General features: G+C 35.4%; 2 protein-coding genes and 1 long non-coding RNA gene across 3 annotated transcripts in view; 1 reads left to right on the forward strand and 2 right to left on the reverse strand.

Annotated features, from left to right (window-relative positions):
• LOC123869758 (ubiquinone biosynthesis O-methyltransferase-like) overlaps positions 1 to 6,190 on the reverse strand; it is a 31,279-nt gene extending 25,089 nt beyond the window's left edge. Inside the window, exons 1-2 of the mRNA XM_045912762.1 lie at positions 6,180 to 6,190; positions 1,220 to 1,224 (exon numbers count right to left, since the gene is read on the reverse strand). The gene's annotated coding sequence lies outside the window, so the exon portion shown is untranslated. The remainder of the gene's footprint in view (positions 1 to 1,219; positions 1,225 to 6,179) is intronic.
• LOC123869754 (anaphase-promoting complex subunit 11) overlaps positions 1 to 25,280 on the reverse strand; it is a 68,852-nt gene that overhangs the window by 33,833 nt on the left and 9,739 nt on the right. The gene's annotated exons all lie outside the window — the stretch shown is intronic.
• LOC123869762 lies at positions 202 to 23,847 on the forward strand. Its single transcript, XR_006796953.1, has 3 exons — positions 202 to 333; positions 714 to 718; positions 23,799 to 23,847. It is a non-coding gene; the product is annotated as an uncharacterized LOC123869762 (long non-coding RNA).

The raw sequence follows: 25,280 nt of genomic DNA on the forward strand, positions 1-25,280 counted from the left end.
AACAAGTCGCTGCCATAGATTTTACAAAGCAGAAGTGACACAACTTTTGTACCTACTACTATCTAATACACAGAACATAAAAAACAGTGTTTTTTATGTTCTGTGATCTAATATACTAGTCTGCCTTATCATTAATTAAATAAACGAGGTGAAATAAAAATTCGTTGCAATTTAATATGTATACACTTTATTTGTTATACAAATCTATACTTATAATAAAACTGTAACGGGTCGAATTCTGTACATTGAAGATATTTGAAAAATTTTTTTTGGCACTCTATAATCGATACTGAAGCCAAAACTGTAATTTTTTTCATTTTTGTCTGTCTGTCTGTATCACGGCCGCGCTTCACGCGGAAACTACTGAATGGATTCAAATGAAACTTGGCACCATTAGAGCTTATACTCCGAGGTAGGACAAAGGATACTTTTTATCCCGAAATTAAGCATAGTTCCCTTGGGAAAGGGGATGAAAGTGTTTATCGATTTTACTCTATTTCTCGGTCAAATCTGAACCGATTTTGACAATTCTTTTTTTATTATAAAGGGCATACTATCAGGTTAATTTCCTGTGAATTTCATAAAGATCTGATGAATAGTTTGGAGACAAAGAGCGGAACTCCTTAACGGGTACATGTAAAATATGTGTATATTATGAGATAAAAATACAAATTTTTTATTAGTACAAATACTTAAAGGGCTTATTAGAGAAGGTCTTGTTATTATACCTACATTTATGTAAAGTCTCACTATATAATATTGATAAATAGTAAAGTTATTAGCGTTTGTTTATATCCCAAAATGTCACTCAATATACGGACATATTGTACAGTCCATTCATAATAGTATTCATTAATCGTGATGTCGCGGTCACGTGGTATATTCTAGTAGTGTATGTACGTACATACTAACATTAACAAAGTAAGAAATATAAGATACCCACTAAACACAAAATTTAATAGAAACTATACAGAAACCACACTTACCGATACTAGTATGGTGTTTTTATCGCATGGTACAGCAGTTTTCTTCAGATAAACTCGTCCTGTTTTTGTATAATGCTTATCCTCATCCTTAAAGTGCAACGAACATATATATGTATGAGGAGTCAGAAGCCATGTTTCTTCATTCCGATTATTTTGCACAAATTTTATCCAAGTTTCTCTTTTATCATGACCCGGCCTTCATAATTATTTAGGTTATTTAGGTAAAAGTCACAATTTACTTATTTTACATCTATTCTACACAATAATAAATAACACTTATACTATTGACAAACTGAACCACAAAATAGGTACAAATGTATGTTGCGTATCTGCGTCTTTTGTTTTCATTACTCTATGATTAGTATTGCAAAATGGCGGCGCCCGGAACCACGATTCTAGTGAGCATTGTTACATCGAAAAACTTTAAATCAAAGAGTTTTAAACGTTTAAATGTCTACTTACCGATGAAATGTTAAACCATCACTTTTTTTTGATGTTCTGGAGTGTTTACGGCAGTCTTTAAGAACACAACCAGGCATTTTGATGTTGTTATTTATGCGAGCCAAACCCGACTAGTCTCTACGGGTGTTGGATACTCACTGGATTAGTTGCGGTACAGTGTACCGCAAAGCGTGGCGCAAAATCGAGCAACGCGTTGACTTCTCTATACGTAGTAGTAATACCTCAATGCCGTGAACAAATAAATATTTTCAATTTTCAAAGTAAGATAACTATACCAAGTGGAGTATCATTGAAAGGGCTTTACTTGGACATTTTAAAACAATTTTTATGCATGATAGTTTTTGATTTATCATGCAAAACGTCGGAAAAAATATCCGAGTACGGAACCCTCGGTGCGCGAGTATGACTTCAGCAGCAAAACAAAGAGTTTTTTTAGCGGATTCAGAGATTTACCTAATGCGTAATTAATCAATGGTAAGCGATTGCTGAAGGAAAATAATTACTATGGTTCCGTCTGGTTTCACATCGACTAATTTTAACGCAAAACGACCAACACTGACTCAAAGGTACATAGGAGATAAGACTGTGACCTCAGTCGCGCTCTGCTAATTTTATGTCGGAAAAGAAACAATAGGCGACTTGCCGTCTGCACTTTATTTCACCATCGCATCGCTTAACGATGCTGAATAGGTAAGTTGCACCAGTCCAAACGGAGTACGGACGTTACACTTTCCACAATTAAGTTTGGTTGGATCGTTGGTGTACCTGTGATGACGTATGAGGCAGAAACAGTTGGCCTCGTGCACAAAAACAAAAGTCGCTCAGCGCGCTAATTATGAAGCGAGCTATGTTGGTTATCACTCTCAGGGATAAAATCCGGAACGAGGAAATTCGCAGAACAAAAGCGACCGACACAGCTCAAAGGATTAGCAAGCTGAAGTGGCAATGGGCAGGTCGTGTCTGTCGTAGAACCAACGGCCGATGGAGCAGACGTGTTCTGGAGTGGAGACCGCGTACTGGTAAGCGCAGTGTGGAACGATCTCCAGCCCGCTGGACCGATGCCCTGAAGAAGGTGGCGGGGAGCGGGTGGATAAGGAAGTCGGACGATCGTGTTTGGTAGCGCGCTCTTGGAAAGACCTACGTCCAGCAGTGGACGCATGCGGGCTGATGGAATGGAATGGATCATTGAAGACTTTATCCAATACACTAGAATGTAGATGATGCCGGCGACTGTCTGTAATCTAGTTTTCAGGTTCTTGAATCGCGTGATACTCTTTGATTTTCCGGGATAAAAAGTAACCTATGCCTATCTCCTGGATGCAAGCTATCTTTGTATCAAGTAGATTATTCCCGCAACTTTGTTCACGTGGATTTAGATTTTTTAACAATCCCTAGGGAACTCTTTGATTTCCGGGACCGGGAGGAAGCTATATCTGTACTAAGTTTCGTCAGATAGACACTCTTTCATATTTATAATATTAGTACGAAAGTATGGATTTTACAATAGTTATCTAACAGGGTTTATAGTTATAATCCAACTAAAATATTATTATCGTGAATGAAACTTTTACTTGAAACATGTGTTCGTTGCCAAAACATCTCAACAATCTAGTTTAGGAACAGTCTTTTGGCCTGGTTTCGATCACGTACTTGAACGGCACCCCGAATATGTAAACGAAACAAGGAGACAGTTTTACACTAATGACCTAAAGTTAGTACTTTCTCTTACCACACAACTAGCATCCAATACAAGTGTAAGACCAAAATGAAAGTAAACAAATTCAAAGTAGGACATAACGTTAACGATGGTGATTTTTCTACATCCCTAGCAATATCCATTGCATAACATTAATGGAATACACGTGTAACATGGTATATTGGAATCAGTAGTCATTAAGAGCGCATGTATGGTAGAGAAGGTACGAGTATGAATGGATCGTTAGGGAACGCATGGCTAACTGTTTCCGACACCGCAACCTTAATGTTACACATTCAACCATACGATGCACCCGCCTAGAACGGCAATCGGAAATCTTTTGTTTGAAAAAAAAAGGATCATACACGTTTGGAACATAATATACATTATGAAATCAGACATATTAAATTTAAAAGCAATTATATCAGTGGTTAAAGAAACACTAAAATGTGAGTTAAAATCGTTACGGGTAACAAAAACATATCCGTGAAAATTAAAAATCACAAGTTATGCAATTGCAAATATCAATTGCTACTCTGTGCCTGTCATATTGCGTAAACATAGGGATTTCAACATTCATTTATTTGTTTTCTATAAATACCTTATGCTTGCAACTTCGTCCGCGTGGACTAGACTTTCAAATTCCTATTTTACCCCCTTAGGTGTTGAATTTTCAAAAATCCTTAGTGGACGTCCTACGTCACAATCTGCATGCCCAGCCCGAGCCGTCCAGACCTTTGACTGTGCCTTGATGATAAATCATTCAGTCACCTTTTTCTATTTTTCTACAATATAAAAGGTCACCTTTTTCTATTTTCCTGCACAAAATGTGTAAGCTAAGACGCATTAGAACTGGATTACAGTATTTTACAACAATATAACGTAACGTGGGTGCAGTCACGAGTCATAATACTCTAGCGTCGAATAAACTTGACACGATAGTTAGTGTAGGTAAGTCAAGACTACGAGATTGAATAGCAAAAACAAAACTTTCCCGACTTACAAACATTGAAAAGATCTATTTTGCAATTTGCGTTGATCATTGAAAGCGTGACCGATCAATGACGAGTAGTAAAAGTGATACCTACTAAAAGAAAAGCAAATCTTGCGATTAGTTCTTTTGCTCCAATTAAGCGTAACTAGGTAATTAGCATTCCGATGACAAAAATAATAACTAAATAAATTATTATTTTTGTAATCAAATGACAGAGCCTATCGAAAACTTCAAATGAATTAACATATTATTTAAAAAGTCAATACAAACAAAAATTGATATAGGTACATATATAGATTAATATAAAAACATTTTGATTTTTTTGCACCTAGTAATAAAAGATAAAGGGAAGCTACGAATAAGACTTACATTAAGAGCCCTAAACGCCGCCAGCCGATGTCGCTAGTAGGTATCATAACGCGAGTAGGTAACAACCGGCGCGCTCCCCTATTCTAAAATGAAGGTCACGAAAACAGTGGGCCGCCGCGCCGATTTAATCGACTATGACAAAATTTTCAATTTTCGGGTTTATAATAAAACAATTTATTTGCTTTTGTTAAATAAACCAGGGGTAAGTATATATTATAGATAAATATCTATATTAATATTATAAAAAGGTAAAGTGTGTAAGTTTGATTGTAGAGCGTAATCTCTGGAACTACTGAACCGATTCTGAAAATTTTTTCACCAGTAGAAAGCTACATTATGCCTGAGTGACACAAGCTATTATCTAATTTCAAAAAAATTTGAGATCCCTACAAAAACTTTAATAAGCTATAATAAAACTGTAAGATTCGTAGAAAAAACTAGATGGTAACATTATCAAAATTACCTGTTACCCATATCGAAAGTTTTTTGATAATTCCCACGATTTTGTTGCAGTTATCTTCTTTTTTGAGGAATAGGTAGAGTGTCAGATGGGTGACAGGAATTTATCGATAATAATTATATAAGAATAATACTGCTACATTTTATGAATTTAAAAAAAATTGACATTTTCTGGATGGGATTTCCCATCATCGCCTATTTAACAAACTTAGGGTCGATTCACATTGGCACCTCTATCTTCATTCTTCACACGTAAAGTACAAAAACTCATATTTATCATGGGTAGAAATTTATTCAATAAATTCATAATTTGCCTAAAAATATTAGTAAATGTGTAATTTACAGCTCGTGCGCAGACATAGCAGTACTTATTCTTCACTCCAAGATACAAAACTTTTCCAAATTTGAGCCCAACAATTGCAGCAGCTCCTGACAGCACCGAGAAATTTTTGTAAAATTGAAACACGTTTTAATTTTTTTTAAATGATGTTACCACAAATTCGCGGTTTTCAGATTTATTCCTGTACTTGTGCTATAACACCTACCTACCTGCTAAATTTCATGATTCTAGGTAACGGAAAGTACCCGTACACAAGTAAGATTTCTTGACAGACAGACAGACAGACACAATAAAAAATTAAAAGTAGGTACCTAGGTAAACAGTGTTATATCGTGTACGAAGATACAGAACCCTTCGTGTATGAGTCCGACTCGCACTTGTCCAGTTTTTAGACCGACCTCCGAAAACCACTCAAGTTAGAAAGAAAAACCCGATCAAGTGCGAGTCAGACTAGCAAACGGAGGGCTCCGTACCATCGTAAAAGATATTAACTTTATGTACTTTTGAGGAGACTCAGTAGTGGGTCGGAAAAGGGGTGATCATGATGACGATGATGTATTTCTAATTTTAGCGAAGTCAAAGGGTTCCATTGACATTCTTTGGCTACAGAACCATAAAAATGCCAAAATTTATCTTAGTAAATAAATAGTTTCGATCTAAGTACGTTATCACACTAATATTATAAAGGCGAAAGTTTGTATGTGTGTGTGTGTGTGTGTGTGTGTGTGTATGTTTGTTACTCCTTCACGCTAAAACTACTGGACGGATTAGGCTGAAATTTAGAATGGAGATAGATTATACTCTGGATTAGCACATAGGCTACTTTTTATCCCGGAAAATCAAAGAGTTCCCACGGGATTTATAAAAAACTACATCCACGCGAACGAAGTCGCGGGCATCAGCTAGTAATTTTATAAAGTTGATTTTTACCTACTTCTCGTTTTTCGCTCCAATGTGCCAAGCTCCGGCGTCTAATTTCGGCCGATCTAAATTTCGCGCCAAATCCCGGCACTGGCAACGAGCAACGTGACCCTACTCCGAGGGCCGTGGAGGCGGAATGAATTTCTAAGCCAGGCGCACTGTATTATATCAGTGATAAATTTGGTCGCGTAGCCCATACGATTTTGTATGGAGAAATTTTGTGGAAATATTTGAAATGTTTGAATATTTTTCATTAAATATTGAAAGCACACAAGCATAAAGTAAGTTAGGACAATTCTACTTCAATTTCTTTCATTTGTAAAAAGGATTTTTGTTTCGTGTTTATTGCAGTAGACAAATCATACTTACGAGAACTTTACAAGGCGTTTTGGTTGATTTTACGTGATTTCAGCAATGTGTTTCATTTTTTCTTTGGATAAATATGGTATTTTCGTCAAATCCGAAAGGGTCTCAAAGAAGATAACCTTTAAAACTTGCTACACTATTTTTTGTTTCTCAAAACATTTCTGTTTAATACGTTAAAGAAGGATAATTCTTGAGCATGTTTAGCGTATAGGGCCGTTAAAGACTGCAGGTATTTTATTTGGAATCAAATAAAAATACCAGAGGCGTTACATAAGATGATAACTATAAAAATGGTATGACACATCACGATCGGTGTAGTCAATTTACCGGTTGTGCAACTTAACCATAAGTATCACAGTAATAACGGGGAAGGCAACATCATTGGTCCATTTAAGCATTATGTCATTATGATAAGTTGACTTGTGACTAAAAAATTTCCGCTTTCAAATATAGAGAAAATTCTGTCACACAAATGGTAGGTAGTGTAGGTAATAAATACTATGAACTACTGCCACTATGAAAATCCATACTTAATATTATAAATGCGAAAGTGTGTCTGTCTGTCTGTCACCTTTTCACGGCCCAACAGTTTAACCAATTCTGACGTGGTAGAGTTAGCTTATATCCCGGGGACGGATATAGGCTACTTCTTATCCCGGAAAATCAAAGAGTTCCCACGGGATTCCTAAAGAACCATCCGCTCAACCGATTTGTATGAGGTACCGAGGTAGCTTGCGTCCATGTTATTGACATAGACAACTTTTTATCCCGGAAAACCAAACAGTTCCCACGGGATCTTCAAAAATCTACATCCACGCGGACGAAGTCGTAGTTAATAAATTAGGATTTAGGACCCAGCAAGAGCAATGATATTGGGTGATCTGTGATGGTGTTACCTCAGCAGACATTACGTAGATACGAGCAAACTTCATAAAATATAGAGCACTTCTCTTCGACTTCGTCCGCGTGGACTACGCAATTTTCAAACTCCCATTTTACCCCCTTGGGGGTTGAATTTTCAAGAATCCTTTACTGGCGGAACTCTACGTCATAATAGCTATCTGCAGGCCGAATTTCGTCTCGATTCGTCCAGTACGAGTAGTTTGAGCTGTGCGATGATAATTCAGTCAGTCAGTCAGTAGGTCAGCTTTTCCTTTTATCCATACTAATATTATAAATGCAAAAGTGTGTCTGTTTGCTACCTTTTCACGGCCCAACAGTGTAACCGATTCTGACGGGTACAGGGTTAGCTTATGTCCCGGGGACGGACATAGGCTATTTTTCTGTTCTGGAAAATCAAAGAGTTCCCGCGGGATTCCTAAAGACTCATCCACTAAACCGATTTGTATGTTTGGTACCGAAGTAGCTTGCGTCCCTGTAATCGAAATAGGCAACTTTTTATCCCGAAAAATTAAACAGTTCTCACGGGATCTGTAAAAATCTAAATCCACGCGGACGAAGTCGCGGGCATCCTCTAGTATTTTTATATTACAATGTGCATATCTGAATTTGCTTAGAATTTAGATTATCTTAAAAACATATCGCGTATGTACACACGAGAGCTAGCATTTTTCACACTATTTATTAACATAATATAACAACAAGTCGTAAAGCTTAAACTTAGTTACATTCAGTTTAATTAAGAGATTAAAATGATCTACATTACGCGATCGATGTGAAAAATATGATATTACAACGTCTTCCGTTTTCCTTTTCATTTTACTTTTTTAGTATAGCAGTTAAGATGACTATATAAGACAGGATACGCTATAGTAAAACTTGATCGTAAAACTAAACCGTACGTCTATTTTAGTTGCAATCTGCCGTTTTTTACGTTTTCCATATACGATAGGTTGAATATTTTAACTCACAATAGAGCATATCCAACTGACTAACTAACTAAACTATTGCTAAATAAAACCGTAATTTCTGTATAATTTCGCACTTAAAGATCCTTATCGGTTTTGGAATTAATTGACACAGTAAAACTAAAATTATAGCAATAATGTTTTTAGCTGGTTACCTAATCAAATTATTTACTTATACGGGCTTTAATTTTATTGTTTACAAAATTTGGTGAAGTTACCAACTTTTTGTTTATACCCTATTACGACAATTTCATTATAGCAACAAGTAGACAAATGAGACATTTAATTATTATGGCGTTAGAATATCAAGACGTTATGGCGATATCATTATTACCTACTCATTTTGCAACGTACCTATAGATAATTTCTACAAGCTACCCTTTCTTAGAGGCGCGTACAAAAGGACTTTGTTTTGTCATTTATAGTGCCTTGGATTTCAACTAGGGGCCGTGATGGATAGTACGTTTTCGCCGCGCGTTGTAGGTGTCCCACTCTTTAATGATAGTCCGTTGTATATTCATAGATGCGTCCGCGAGCGTTTGGAACGGAATCTTCATTATTAGTAATTAGCATACTGAAAATGTAGGTGAAATTCGTTTATTGTTTATGGATAACGGGCGAAAGTGCCGCGCGTCCGGCGGGCGCCGTCATGCGCAACATCACGCAACCGCTCCAAGTCCTGTTATTTGATCGGATGTCATTTAAATACATGATAATAATGATAGCAATAACAAAACAATCTATAATTAAGAGCATCGTCTAGTCGTTAATTTTCATACAAAAAGCGATAACGTTTTTCTCCCCGTAAAAGTCCAATTTTCATATTTAAAAAAAAGTTGTAAATATAATGAAGAACTATGGTCGTACGTTTTAATTTTAAAGAAATATTGCTTGTTAAAAATTACTAGCGTCTAAATATCTGTATTTTTGACCTAAAATCTGTCTTGATTTTTTTTATACTTTAACTAAACTAATATACTAAAAAAATAAAACATACGAATCTAAATTAAGGAGTATTGAATCTAATGAGATCAAAATTATCACCCGAAACAATATTTCAAGGAAAAAATGTAGGGAAATACCTACTGAACTATGAAAAAAAATTGTAAAAATCTACAACTAGACTATCCTCTTAAGTAAAGCGTTGTTAAAATGACAGACGCTACATTTATTTCTCTCAATTTAGTCAAAAAATTTGTATAACAAGAAAATAACGAAAAAGAAAATAACTAAGAGTTTCCCATCAATGCGCCGAAGACAAAGAAAAAATACTATTTTCTTGTTTCTTCAACTAACGTGACGCTTTTGTGCGTGGTAATAATTATATCTAATTATTTCGTGAATTAGACTGTGAGGCAGGAAATGTTCTATTTTTTAATACCTGTATGTTATTGTTTGGAAATCGATGATAAACAATAGTTTATAGAAGCATTAAAAGAATTACAACCACATACATATTTTATTAGAACAATACTATTGATAGGAAATATTGTTTCCACGAATATTGTTTCAAATGTAAGCAAATATGCATAAATAAAGTGTTTGCTAATATCGTGATATGAATTGTTAATTCAACAGGAATTAAGTCGAACGAAGCTACAAGTTCTAGTAACTCACAATTATTACAATTACCTAATTAATTTGTACAAGATACCTGAGGTTATAGTTACCAAAAAAAAACTGTAAGAATGTCCGTGAAGTGAAATTTGGCAGGAAATAAAATAGAAAAGACTGTATAACACGTGTTTCAACACTTTACTGTTAAAGTGGATCGGAAAGAAGAAAGTGGTAGGAAAAAGTGCAGTATTTTTTAATAGTTAACGTCGTATTCTTCGAACAAAATAATAAAAAAAAGTTGTAACATGTGCAAGTTTACACGTGCGCAATAAGCTGCAGTCCATCAGGTGATGCAACATTACTAATGCGACACACTTTCCAGCAGTAAAAGAGATAAATTGATAAGGAAAAGTGCAACATGTCTTAATAGTTAAAGAAGTATTCTTCGAACAAAATAATACAGTTATTCGTTAAACCAATACAAGAGAAATAGGTAAGAACAGTTGTAACAGGTGCGAGTTTACACGTGCGCAATAAGCTGCAGTCCATCAAATGATGCAACATAACTAATGCGACACACTTTCCAGCAGTAAAAAGAGATAAATTGATAAGGAAAAGTGCAACATCTCTTGATAGTTAAAAACGTATTCTTCGAACAAAATAATACAGTTATTCGTTAAACCAATACAGGAGAAATAGGTAAGAACAGTTGTAACAGGTGCGAGTTTACACGTGCGCAATAAGCTGCAGACCATCAGGTGATGCAACATCACTACTGCGACACGCTTTTCAGCAATAAAATAGATAAATTGATAAGGAAAATTGCAACAAGTCTTAATACATAGTTAAAGAAGTATTCCTTGAACAAAATAATACAGTTACTTAAGTCAAAAGTGAATAGGCAGCTTCTAGGCAAGCACGCTCCATCTTAGGCTGCATCATCACTTGCTAGCAGGTCTGATTGCAGCCAAGCGCTAATCCATAAAAAAAAACGTTAAACCAATACAGGGAAATAAGTAAGGACAGTTGTAACAGGTGCTAGTTCACACGTGCGCAATAAGCTGCAGTCCATCAGTGTTCTTAGTATGAGTTTTTACGTTTCACTGACATTGACAGAGTTCGAGCGGCGGAACAGTTCAGCCTACAAGTGTAAATTAAAAATTTATAACACCCCCGACGATCCAAAGTATTTGAGTTTTCCAAAACATCATTTTCAAATAAATAATTATGTATTTAGGCAACGTCCATCTTGACAGCTTGACATTTGTCTATTGACATAATATTATGAACCTAACAGTTATCTAACCTTCTTTTCTACAAGAAAACTAGAAAAGAGCTGATAACTTTTAAACGGCTGAACCAATTTTTTTGGATTATAGCTAAGAACACTCTCGATCAAGCCACCTTTCAAACAAAAAAAAGTAAATTAAAATCGGTTCATTCGTTTAGGCGCTACGATGCCACAGACAGATACACAGATACACAGACACACAGATACACAGATACACACGTCAAACTTATAACACCCCTCTTTTTGGGTCGGGGGTTAAAAAGTAAAATAGACCTAAGTAATTGGTTGCGTTTTATTTTTTAAAAAGTTTTATAGCTCAAGCTCGTTTATACATCTAGTCTCTTTACAATTTTTAACTAACACAAGGAACATCAAGTCAATTTTTTGTCGTTATTATGTCACGATATCGAATTCTATCATCGCTGGGTCCGGTATAAAATCTCATACTAAACACAGGTGATACAATATCACCAGTGCGACACACTTTACAGCAGTAAAAGAGTTAAATAGCTGAAGTGTTTGTAAATCATTATGTAAACTTAGTTGATTTAGGAGTCAAATTAATTTGGTTTTATAAAGGCATATCGATAGTACATGATAAATTGTAACGTCTATGATCCATGATCAAAGATATTACATGTAACATAGGATATATTGGGATATGTAATGATATACGGAATACTATCAGATCATTCCTGACTTCGTTCGAGTGGAACGGGATTTCTAAAAATCCTTTTCCAATGGAAGTCTACGTTATAGAGAGTGTATGTAATATGCCAAATTTCAAGTTTTTGGACCCAGCAGCTGTATAAAGGTATATTAATCAGTCAAACTCTCTTTTTACTCTACTATAACGGCAAAGCCGAAAGGAAGGGTTAGATTTTTTATAAAGATTACATCGAATATCTTTTATAAAATGACGAATGACTAAATAAAACCTACATAGTACTTCATATCTACATACAATTATTGATGACGCATGAGTAATATGATACCCCACTGCATTTAAGCGCCTCGTCATACATTGCTAAGGTTTCCATGTCAGTTAAAAGTTAACGAACAAAACTTATTACGGAGCTATCAACCACCCCTACACAATCCAATTATCGATAATTTCGACATAGATAAGCCGAGGATTTTTTCTATTCGAAAACTGTAGAAGCTAAACCGGTATAATTGATTACGGCGATAACCGGGTGGTCAGAAGTAGTCACCAAGTTAGGTACTTGTCCCCCCGTCGACGAGGAAGCAACTATGTATAACTACCGACTATTTTCTCGCGCAAGAAACGTACAATCGATGTAAAATCTTAGAAGGAACTCGCCTAATTAATTACTCTGTGTCAACAGTAGAATAGAGTAGAATAGAATATATTTTTATTCTAGTAAACTTTCACTGTTATGCTTTTAATTCGTCAAAATAATTTACCACTGGTTCGAAATGCCGTTCAATCTCAGCCACAGTCATGTCAAAAGTAGGTACAGTTTAAACACACAGAGCAAAAATATGGCGAGTCCCAGCCTCGTTCATAGCCCAGCGACAAGACTATCACACACACTACACGCTCGCTTCTCATCATCAACTCGTTTCTAGCTTTTAGTTCAACTCGTTTCTCGCGAATCGCCGGCGGTGGGACAAGTGCCTTACACCGAGTAATTGATGACATGAACCCAGTAGCCTATTGGGAATGAGCGTTGCGTAGGTATTATGTCACTACATACCTACGAGGTTACTGCTCTTTCGTTTATTGGCCGGTATTTCTTGTGACATATTTATTACAGACCTAAAAATAGCAACTGAACTTTTTGAAGTCAATATTCAATGATGAAATCAAATAATTTTTTTTCCGATGCCAATGTTTCTTCCTTTGAGGTACAGAACCCTATAAAATAGCAACATAGCAATGTTTTTAGCGATACTTTTTCATTATTCCAACAAGTTCAATGTCCTCACGCTTCACAGAATAATTTAGCTAGCAAATTATGTTAGGAAACTACCTACGCTCTTTTTGCGTTTATACACGACTAGATGATACCTACCCGCGATTTCGTTCGCGTGGATTTAGGATTTGAAAAATCCCCTGGGAACTCTTTAATTTTTCCCGATATAAGTAACTCCAGGATTGCTAGCACACTTTATCTCTAGTTATCTCTCTTTACTAATCAGATGATGCCAATTCGCTTCGTGTAGATAGGTATAACGTATATTTTGTTAATAGTGGGTTAGAGATATTCTTGGTTTCTTGTTATTATGCCGGCAACATACTAGGGCGATGATCACCACGTTTTATTCCACGGGTTCCCTCAAGGCGTGGCAAAAGGGATTATACTAACGAGTTTACCATTTTATTGCGTCATTACATTTGTTTGTAAAGAGCGCCTCGTTGACTACGCTATATTTATAGCCACTAACATTAATTATTTATTTATTTATCAATAGTTTATTGGGCTTAGTTGATTATACTTCAGTATAGGAGGATTATCGTAATATCGTTCACGACAAGTAAGGAAACGAGTTTCCTCACTATAGTCCACTCTGGTAGGTACTATACGAAATCCCATTAGTCAGTTACAGGCACTGACTTTGATTTTCCGGGACAAAAAGTAGCCTATGTCCTTCCCTGCGACGCAAACTATATCTGTACCGAATTTTGCCAAAAATGGTTGAACAAAGTCAGACCGACAAACTTTCGCATTTATATGTAAGTATACTAAAATTATGTTTTTTTTCTAAATCGCATTTGTAATTTTATTATAGTATGGAAGTAAGGATATGAATTAGTATTTTTTTTATTCTGATAAAAGTTGCAGCAAGCACTTGACTGCAATTTCACCAGGTGGTAAGTGATCATGCAGTCTAAGATGGAAGCGGGCTAACCTGGAAGGGGTATGGCAGTTCTTATTAAACTCATACCCCTTTGGCTTCTACGCGGATCGTACCGGAAAGATAAATCGCTTGGTGGCACAGTTTTCCCTGTATGAATGTGGTAGAAGTAAACAAACAATCATCATTAACAGGGCTCTCTCCGTCACTCGTTTCATACAATCGTAGTTCCAATTTCATTTGAATACTAAGCAACCAAAGTCCATGAAATTTTGCAGACATATTCCAGAAACTAATATCTGTGTCTGTGGTGTTTTAGATTTTTCTAAAAATATGTACTTAGTTTTAAAATTACAGGGGCTCAAAGATTTGTATGAAATTTTTTAAGACCGCGTAACTTTGAAACCGAATATTTTAACAGAAATCTGGAAAACCACAGACATAAATATTAGTTTCTAGAATATGTCTGCAAAATTTCATGGACTTGGTTGCTTAATATTCAAATGAAATTGGAACTACGATTGTATGAAACGAGTGACGGAGAGAGCCCTCTTAAGCAATAGCTGTAACAATCAACGAATCTCAGGACCAGTGCATGAGACAATTATAAATAACTATGTGAACCAGATACAGATAAAGATGGTTATTTCACACTTGATTACCACTGTGACCGTGAAGGAAGCTTTCTACTGTGCCAGCCGTTTGATCTAAGTAACATTGACGCAAGGCGCGCCAGGGTGTCGCTTTTGCTAAAAATACTACGCGTGCTCCTTTCAGGCCGGATTTATAACCTGATTCTAGCTTGTATACTAATACTATTTCAGTCACTACTTTGATAGCAACTGCGATTCTCATAGCATGAGTTTATATTGTGTCAAACCAAACCAAATGTACTATCAAATCATAAGAAAAAAATGTTAGAAAATCAATGACGAAATGAAATGACAAATAGTTATGCAAAAGATTTTTGACAAAAAGCGAAATATTAAGTACGAATATTATGAACATGGTAAACGTTTTTTCACCTATATTTAGTCACTCTCTAGTGGCTTAAATAGTTGCTGACAGAATTCCTTCACAATGTTTCAATCTGAAATTATGATGTTGTACAATAAAATTTATTTGAAAATGACAGCTGCAGTATCGAATCACCTCTGATTGGTTGACGCTTGCTCACTATTGGCTACAATGCATTGTTGCAACAAGAATACCATAAAATCGGCCAATCACAACAATTACGACTGTAATGTGAAGGAACTGTTTAGTTTGACGTCACAAGGAGCAATTACGATCTAGATACGATTTAAATGTCATAGATTCAGGCCCTAGGCTGTAGCTTCTCGGAATACTCTGCCAACACGGACGTGTCGCTTGACATTAGACAATGCGGGTTAATCGCTACACCCAAATGTTCGACATAGCTCCTTTGAAGCCTGCTACTATATAACACCACGCGACGCGTGCCAATAGAGGCAGATAAAAATACCTATTACATTAGTTTAACAATGCTTTGCCACGGATGGGTATATTTGAAGATGGATTTGAGATATGGTCGCATTTTGAAAACGCGTTAGATATTATCCGTTTTTCTAAATTTCCTCATACATTTTGAGTCCCCAAATGTATGACGAAATTCCTCTATCTGATCTACATCACAATTTAAAGGTTATAATATTCTATTATAACTAAAAATAATTTGAATGGGTACACGTGCGCCTTGTTAAAGTTTGCCGGCAAAAGTCGACGGAATAATGTAAAACTTTTAACTACTCTGCAGCCTGCAGAGGTTTATGTATTAGTAACAGTAGGAGTAATTTTTAAGTAAAAGCTCAGGTTACTTCACAAATGTATTAGAATAGACTTCCTCATTAGGTAACTCAAAAGCGATGAAACTTACTCGTATATGAGACCACCTCTGAAATATATTCTAAAAATAAAAATAGCCCGTACCTACTAGTATACACAGTGATCTAAGAAGTTGAATAACTGTAATAACACTAATAGCAATTTAAAAATGATAGTATTGACTAAATAATTGAGGAGTCTCCAACAAGTCACATTGCGACTCGTTGGGAACTCATTGAAAAATTAATATGCTTGATAATATTATTCCAGTAGAAACAAGCTTGTTATTAAAAAATACTAAAAACATTGGAGGCTGCAACTTGCAAAGTAGGTAAGTACCTACTACCTACCTAATATAAAGAATATTTCTAAGTAAGTTTTTTTTCAGAAAGCTTTTTGGGTTGGACATAAAAGACGGTAATCTCATAAACATTCTTACATGTGACATGTATCTTTTGTCGGAGAAATTTTCTATCTTATGTTTCTACCTTATACCTACATGGCCATATATTACGTGTTTGTCAAACATTTTTGGTTTTATTCTGTTTCGTAATACAACGAAATAGCTTCATCCAAATGGCTAGAGATTGAGACCACTTTCTTCATGTCTTCGTCGGAACATCTTCCCACGCAATTGTTTAACGGTACATTATGTATGTGAAAGGGACAAGTGCTTTGACAATTCGAGCGTCAGCCGACCACGCATAATTCTCACATAAAATAGGTTTGTGTTTAAGTAACTTGTTACATTATTTGGAAACTTGTAACTTGATAAAGTAAGGTTATGCATGTATCCATTCATAGAGAAGTCGTATGCCGTCGACACTCGCCAGTGATTGGTTAGAACGATTACGCACTGCATCCGATCAGAATCCATGAAAATACGTTCCGAAGTAGTCATAGAACTATTTCTATGGTTGCTTACGCACTAGCTCCGTCTGCCGTCCGTCGAATATCTCGGATGTGCCTCGGATTCAAATAGGACGTATGACGTAGATATGTCAAAGATGTCCACTGAATTAGCTTGGATTTGGATCAGAGATCGGATTAAAGCGTAAGCAATATCCGAGTTCGGTCCCAGTTTTTATATCCATATTTTCATGGGCTCGGATCGGAAGTTCGTAACCGCTCTAACTGTCGTTGAACTGAGCCCGAACTAACTGGGAAAGCTAAATTACCCTTTATCTGTCAACTGTCACTTGAAAATTACTGAAATTACGGTTTACACGAAATAGACTTTGCATAATTATTTCATTGATATATTTCAACAATAAATAACTAATTCTAAGTGCTAAAAAAATCATTAAAAAAAAACTACTACTGCATTTTAAAAACCGGCCAAGTGCGCGTCAGACTCGCGCACTGAGGGTTCCGTACTCGGGTATTTTTTCCAACATTTTGCACGATAAATCAAAAACTATTATGCATAAAAATAAAAGAAATAATCTATTGTACAGGTAAAGAAAGCCCTTTCATATGATACCCCACTTGGTATACTTATCTTACTTTGAAAATTGAAACATATTTTAATTTTTTTAAATGATGTGACCACAAATTCGCGGTTTTCAGATTTATTCCTGTACTTGAGCTATAAGACCTACCTAGTACCTACCTGCCAAATTTCATGATTCTATGTCAACGGGAAGAATATAGGTTTCCGTTTTTCCTTTTGAGGTACGAAAACCTTTGTGTGCGAGTCCGACTCGCACTTGACCGATCTTTTCAATCCATTACCTTTCTATAATATAGTGTATAGTACCCTTCTATGCCATTGATTTTCAATATATTCACCTAATTTGTTTAATGGAACAGTATTGTGGCATGTGAATCTATTTTAAAATAAGCTATTAATGCCATTTTTGTACGCAAGCTCCCACGTGCTGCGTGCTGTTGATATTTTTAACTCGCGAGTATAGTAACACGTGAGTACCACTGACGCCCACGGTGCTCGTTGATGGCTTTTTTGAGATTTTCACACCAATTTAAGAGCTTAATTCACCGTTACGAAACGATAATGTACCCGGATGTTTTTGTTTACTACAATTAATCACTTAAGTAGTCAGTCTTCACGTTTATATCTCTTTATAACCGAGTTTATGGGTCCCCTCTCATAATGAAAAAGGATTAAGCAATAGTGTTTAAGTACTAACATAATTTTTAAGTTTTTTGTTACTAACATTATGTGGATTTTTGTTGTCCGATTAATAAATAAATTATTATTATTATTATTATTAATAGTCCACCGCAGGAGAAATAATTACTGAATAACGCTAAAAATTCTTTTTTATGGTTCCATACATCTCATAAGGTAAAACGGACCCGCAGGAAGAAAGGGAACTCATACTTAGGATCATGAAAGGGAAGAAGCAAGGTCTCAGCACAAGTAAAAGAAATAATCCAAAAATCGTTAAGTAGTTAGTTATACATCAAAATTCATTTTTTTTGCGATTAAAAAGTACGTATTTATAAGTTGGAAATAATTTAAGAAAAAAAATTACGCATATCCTTCCAAAATAAAGAACCCTTGGTTGAACGCACTTGGTCGGTTCTTTGATACTTTATCAATATTAACAGATTTACGTCAGCTTATATTAATTTGCAACATAGTATGTTGCGTAGATAATGTTCTGTACACAGATATACGCACTTTAACATTATCGACGCCGACAAATACATAGTCATTATCATAAGGAACGCGAGTGTAGGATTAGAATTATTACAAGGTCTCCAAGGCTGTATGTTGCAACAATTCCTGAGCAACCTGTTTCATTAGATTGTAGAGTTGATATTGTTCCAACAAAATAAATCTATTGCCATTTTGTATTAAGAATTTAAAATACTAAGCTTTTTTTATTTAATAGAGCCTAGAGGTATGATAGGAGGGTGTATACTAAGCTTTCGTTAAGTAAGCTTAAGTTATATAACTTTCCCTTGTATTACTTTTACTAAGCCTCCGTCTGTGTGTCTGTATGTCTGTCAGCGGGCTATTGCTAATGGCCGCCATGTAAATCAAAAAGTACCTAAACCGTTTTTTTAATATCTTGTGTGATGATACGGAAGACCTCGTGCGAGTCTGATTTGCCCTTGACAGGCGTTTTAGATGATTTTAGTCAATTTTAGCTGTCGAATAACTAAAGGGAAGTATCGCCCGCCAACAAATAAATAAATAAAGGTTTTTTGATATCAGTAGTGATATAGATTTGTGCTTTTTCAAACAAAACGTAGCATGTAATGGACGATGGCCAGATTTTAAATGGACATGCTATTTTATAAATATTCTTACTAGAATTTTGTTTGCCAAACTGAATTAGCATTATTATCATTGTATACGATGATAGTGTACTACATATAACCTTGTATTGTAAGTACATTTGTCTGTACATAACTAAATGAGTCACCATAATAATCATTATTTTTCTGTGTTCTGACCTACACGGTTGTCTATGGAAAAGTTAGCGATTGTCTCTAGCTTAGCTACTTACCTATGTTATTACAACATTGCAACTGCAGCGATGTAGCGTTATACACTCTTGCGTCATTTACTCATTTATGAAGACTTGTGCATAGTGATTGTATGGTTATTATCTTCCTACTTTTCTATATGTACTGCGTTGACAGTGAGCAAAATATTTCTATTATGTTGGTTCAAGAAGTTTGCCTTGAATTATTCTTCCACGTTATAATAATATATTCTGTTAAACGGTAGACAGAATGGATATTTATGAATTACTTTTAGGATTATTACGCACTCAAAATATTACAACGGAGAATCGATTTTTATCCATTAATTTTCTTCTAAGTTTATTTCTTAAATATTACGATAATATAAACAGTAACATAATAATAACATTATTATATTACTTTTTTTGAAATGTACTTTGTTATTTTGTGAAATTACGACAGAATACAAAAAGAAACCAAGAATAATGCCAATGTTTAGTCAAAAGTAAATTAAAAAGTACAGGATGTTTTGATCTTGAATTAATTCGGAATAGCGGCGACATAATTGTGCCACCATCTGGTAAAATTCAACCTGACCTGAATACATAAATTTCTCCGCGCATTCCAATCAAAACAGACTTTTCAAAGTTTATCTAGGCAGATAAATTAGACAGGTTTGACCATGCCATGCCATGGTCAACTGCCATTTATTGAATCGTCTCGGCCTGGTTTACATTCCTTGCTCTAAAGTTTCGGCCTATGTACCTACAAGCTTTTACCTTTTAAAGATTTTTTAATAAGGAATTCTGTGGAAAAACTAATTTTTTCAAACTCTATGGGCTTGCGCTTGGCTGCAAAGTGCAAACACGGCAAATAGGTAGGTAGTAATAGGTGTTGGAGCCTAAATCGGAACGCCTGCCTAGGTTCATATTCACTATACTTTTGGAGATATTTTAAATTTTAATGTCTAATAAAATATGTTATTTAAACACTAGATGAATAAGGTTATTTTACAAATTCCGTGGGAATTCTTTGATTTTCCGGGATGAAAGATGTCTATGTCTTTTCCCGGGTTGTAAGCTAAATAATTAAAATTGGTTTAAGGCTTGGGCCGTGAAAAGCTAGCAGACGGACACACACTTTCGCATTTGGTATGGATAGTAGGTATGGATGTAGTTTGGCTTAGGTCTCTGGACTATTCTGTGTCTCGATTTCATCCAGTGATGACGCATTCGGAAAGTTCTACCACTCTACCTCTCCTCAGAATGAAACCCTTCGCTTTAAATTAAGTACTTGTTATTGTTATGAAATGAATCGAAACTTAGTACCTTTTGCCAACTTTGACTAAGGTTCAGTTGCACATTTACCGTTAAATTTTGACCGTCGCGTTAGTAAAGAGCATATTGAGTTGCACGAGTCTATCGTACCTACATGATTAAGATTAAAGTTGAAATGGTCCAAAACTAACAAACCCACTTGAAAAATGCATTGTGCTTTTATTGATAGCTACGAGTAAAGTTTAACAGTAGCAGTAGCGTAACTTTAACCGATTGTCATGCAACTGGGCCTAAGGTTGTATAATGTAGCCTTGAACACCATACGCAATAATATAACGTCAATCTAAAGTAACATTCCTATTAAGGATCCACAACAATAACTAATCTAACCCTTATTTTATCACGTTCGTCTTTTCGTGCGTCATAGCAAATGTGGCGAAACTTAATAAAAAGCGTTGATACGTAGTTAAAGGTTTCCGCATACCTACTATGTATATTGCGCTAAGATCTTGTTACGACTGTTAACATCCTACTAATATTATTTTCGTAAATGCGAAAATGTTTTCGTTTGTGGGTTTGTCCTTCAATGACGCTGCAACGAGCAATGGATCGACGTGATTTTTTGTATGGATATAATGCCTCAGGCTATAGAAAAATTAAAGAGTTCCTACAGGATTTTTAAAAATCTAAATTCACGCGGATAAATAAATAGGTAGGTATAATTGAATTGAGAAATAATCCTGATATTTTTTACACGACTGCCCAAGCAAAAAAAGGAAGTGTTATTAAGATCCATTGTATGTATTGTAAGTTTCTTTATTCCACTATAACTTAAAAAACCTAAACACATTTGGATGTTTGGCTTGTCGTTAGAATCCTTAAATCATCCAGAGTGACACTGGGATGATGCAACGCCTTAAATAAAAAAAAAACAATACGGCGGCTGTATGGCGCCATTTTCAAACAAGAAAAACTTTACTTACTTCGTTTTTTGGCAGGACAGTCGTATTTTTTTTCCACAACGACTTGTTTATGATAATCTTTGTAAACGCGTTGTCGTCGGTATCACAGCGGTATGGTACGTGGAGACAGGTAGGTATAGTGGGCGTTCACTGTTAACCGGCAAAATGGTAACCCACCTCAATGTTCATAACGTAAGAATAAGCCGCTCATCTGAAACCTTATCGCACCGGGCGCAGACCTATTTTTATAACAAATTAGATTAATTTCTAGGGATTCCTTATAAAACTGTAACGGTACACGACGATAGATAATACAGTTCCGATGATTCTTATAAGAATGCAGTACACAATGTCACACAGTGAAGCTAATACAAAAGAAGAGTCTTAGGGCACTGTCTCACTAGAACACAGGGTGGTGGTGCAACCAGGTTGCTTGGTTAGCAACCAAGCAGACACCAGGTGGGATACCCTCCACAAAGCTGTATACATTACAATTGTTTGTAGCGCGACTTGGTTGCGCCACACTGGTTCCTAATGAAATAGGGCATTTCTGTTAAGCTTGCAAAATATTCGTCCTTTAAAAAGAGTTCCATATAGCAAATCTATAAACATATACCAATACTAATTTATAAAATTTGGAAGTGTGTCTGTTTGTCTGCTATTTTTTCACGGCATATGCGTCTAACCAATTTTGACAAAAAGTACAGTCGACGTAGTTACTTTTTGGCCTGAAAAATCAAAGAGTTCCCACGGGATCTTAGAAGAACCTTAATCCATGACGGACAAAATAGCGGATATTATTTATTTGGTTGCATCCTGGAGACGCACATATGCTTTTTATCCCGGAAAATCCTATCCCTAATCCCATGGAATATTAAAAATCTCTTCCTTTATCCACAGGAACGAAATCGATAATCTAATACATTATGATATTATAATCATAGCAAAAAAGTTACTCAAACAAATTCTCAGGAAAAATCCTATAACAATTTTCATTAAAAGGGATCTCATAAAGATTCCATCGGTATTATAACGTTACAGTTATAGGCACATCCAATTACTTCGACCCACGCAATCCCCAGTATTAAGTACACAAGAGCTGGTCCTAATGAACTTCATACTAAAGGCATTACATAATCGCTGTAACCTTATCTATGCTTAAGTTAATTGCTGTGACTTGTTAAGGTCACAAAAGTCATGATTTAAGGATAAATTAAGAAACATTTTCTTAAACAATTTGTTATTTTCGTTTTTGTATATTCTAAGAATGTTTTGTATATTATAGGAAAAATTATGTATACTCAAAAACCTGTTTTAATTTATAAGTAGGTACCTAATATTAACGATTATTGACTCATTATATGCCAATTATATTCCACCCGTCTTTGCTCGGGTAAGATTTAATCTATTCTGATATTATAAATGCAAAAGTGTGTTTGTTTATTTTTCCTTCCTTCACGCCGTAACTAAGCAACCAACCGACTTGATTTTTGGCATAGAGACGGAGAGTACCTAACATAGGCTACTTTTTACTTTTATCCCGGAAAATCAATAAGTTCAAAGCCTCAATAGCTCAACCGGTAAAGGAGTGGACTGAAAACCGAAAGGTCGACGGTTCAAACCCCGCCCGTTGCACTATTGTTGTACCTACTCCTAGCACAAGCCTGACGCTTAGTTGGAGAGGAAAGGGGAATATTAGTCATTTAACATGGCTAATATTCTTTAAAAAAAAAAAAAGTCTAAATCCAAGCGAATTCGCGGACATCAGCTAGTACATAATAAAGCCGTCTATATACGCCACGCCAGCCCAACTAATGTAGCTAAACATTACGTAGGATAACGAGCGATAAACTTAAATGCACGGACATCTGTTTTTTAAACTGCAATGTCTGGTCCAGTTTATTTTACGTTATTTCTTTCATACGTTTTTTATAGCGATGCATTCCGTGTGGTACCTAACTACCTAGGTATTGGTTATTAGTTATTGCAAAATAGTGAAACTTTTATTTCAATTTTGCAATTATACCTATTCGATACCTATTAGAATGTGATTGCAACTTTGTCACTTTCATTTTAACTGAAATGACTTATAACGAACTACAAAAAATATCTTATCCATACTAATATTATAAATGCGAAAGTGTGTCTGTCTGTCTGTCTGTCTGTCTGTCTGCTACGTTTTCACGGCCCAACCGCTGAGCCGATTTTAATGAAATTTGGTACAGACTTGGGATACATCCCGGGGAAGGACATAGGCTACTTTTTATCCCGAAAAATCAAAGAGTTCCTACGGGATTAAAAAAAACCAAATCCACGCGGGCGAAGCCGCGGGCATCCCCTAGTACTTATTAAATTAATTTTTACTGCAAGAATCAGGAATTTTTTGAGTGATAGGTAATATTATGTGAAAAACGATTTAATAGCTAATGTTATTTATATTTCCAAGAAGTAATAATAATTTTATATTAGAACTTTCCTTTATATGTTGACCGATGCGTTCTTTTACGTTTTAGTTTCTATTTTTTAATAGGAGGAACGTATATATAGTTTTTATAATAATATATAGGTATAACAGCTAAACCCAGCCATGCTTCGCTGGGAACAGTCTGATGATGGTCTGATATGATTTATTTCATTAGGGACCACTACTTAATTACTGACCACTACTTACCACAAATTTTAAGTTTGTTTTCTTTCAAATGGAATAGGGAAGGATGTGGCATAGCGCGTTCTACTTACATCTCCGCATTCAGTACAAATATTTTACAAAGCGGTGTTTGTGTTTCACTCGATTCTTTGGCGTGGTTTAAGGTAAATATTTTTCTCTCATGTTGCTACTCTCTTTGATAGCTTTGGTTTATGTTTCGTCATTCACCTGTTACTTTTAAACTAGTTACATTATACATGTATTTTAATCGGACCCTTTTTGAAATATGTACATAATTATGAGTTCTATTAGTGAGACCATAATACATGATGATACAAAGTTTTGTCAAAATATCATAAAATACGATACATAAGCATAAAAAATTGATATTTGAAACTTAATATGTAACATACATATTACATAATATACATTAATAACGTTTGGAAACAAAAAATATTTTTACTTTGTAGTGGCTTTAGAATCGAAATCTAAAGAATTTTTCTGAATACGAACAGTTGAACTAGGGTACCCAGGTGCCCGGGTCCCGTTTAATCTGCAAAGATTAAACGACACATGGAAACCTATGAGGTTGCCTTATGTGTATTAGGCATAATCAGTCGCCGATTGTCATCGGCGACTGATTATGCCTAATCTGTCGATAGATGTAAAAGATGTGAACATACTAGGAACAAGGAAGAAACCAAAATCTTCTAAATAAGCAGCAGAGGCATAATACAATCTCAATTCATATTAAGTATTATTTGTAGGGTTCCGTACCTCAAAAGGAAAAAAGGAACCCTTATAGGATCACTTCGTTGTCTGTCTGTCTGTCGCGTCTGTAAGAAACCTATAGGGTATTAACTCTCGAGTCTGACTCGCACTAAGTCGGTTTTTTATTATATTTAATGACTTATTTCCTTACGTAAATGGAGTCAGCGCAGCCTCATGTATGTGTATTTATTCACAACTGCTCAAA

This window comes from Maniola jurtina, chromosome 11 (assembly GCF_905333055.1).
Source record: "Maniola jurtina chromosome 11, ilManJurt1.1, whole genome shotgun sequence".
In the NCBI taxonomy this organism is placed as follows: Eukaryota; Metazoa; Arthropoda; class Insecta; order Lepidoptera; family Nymphalidae; genus Maniola; species Maniola jurtina.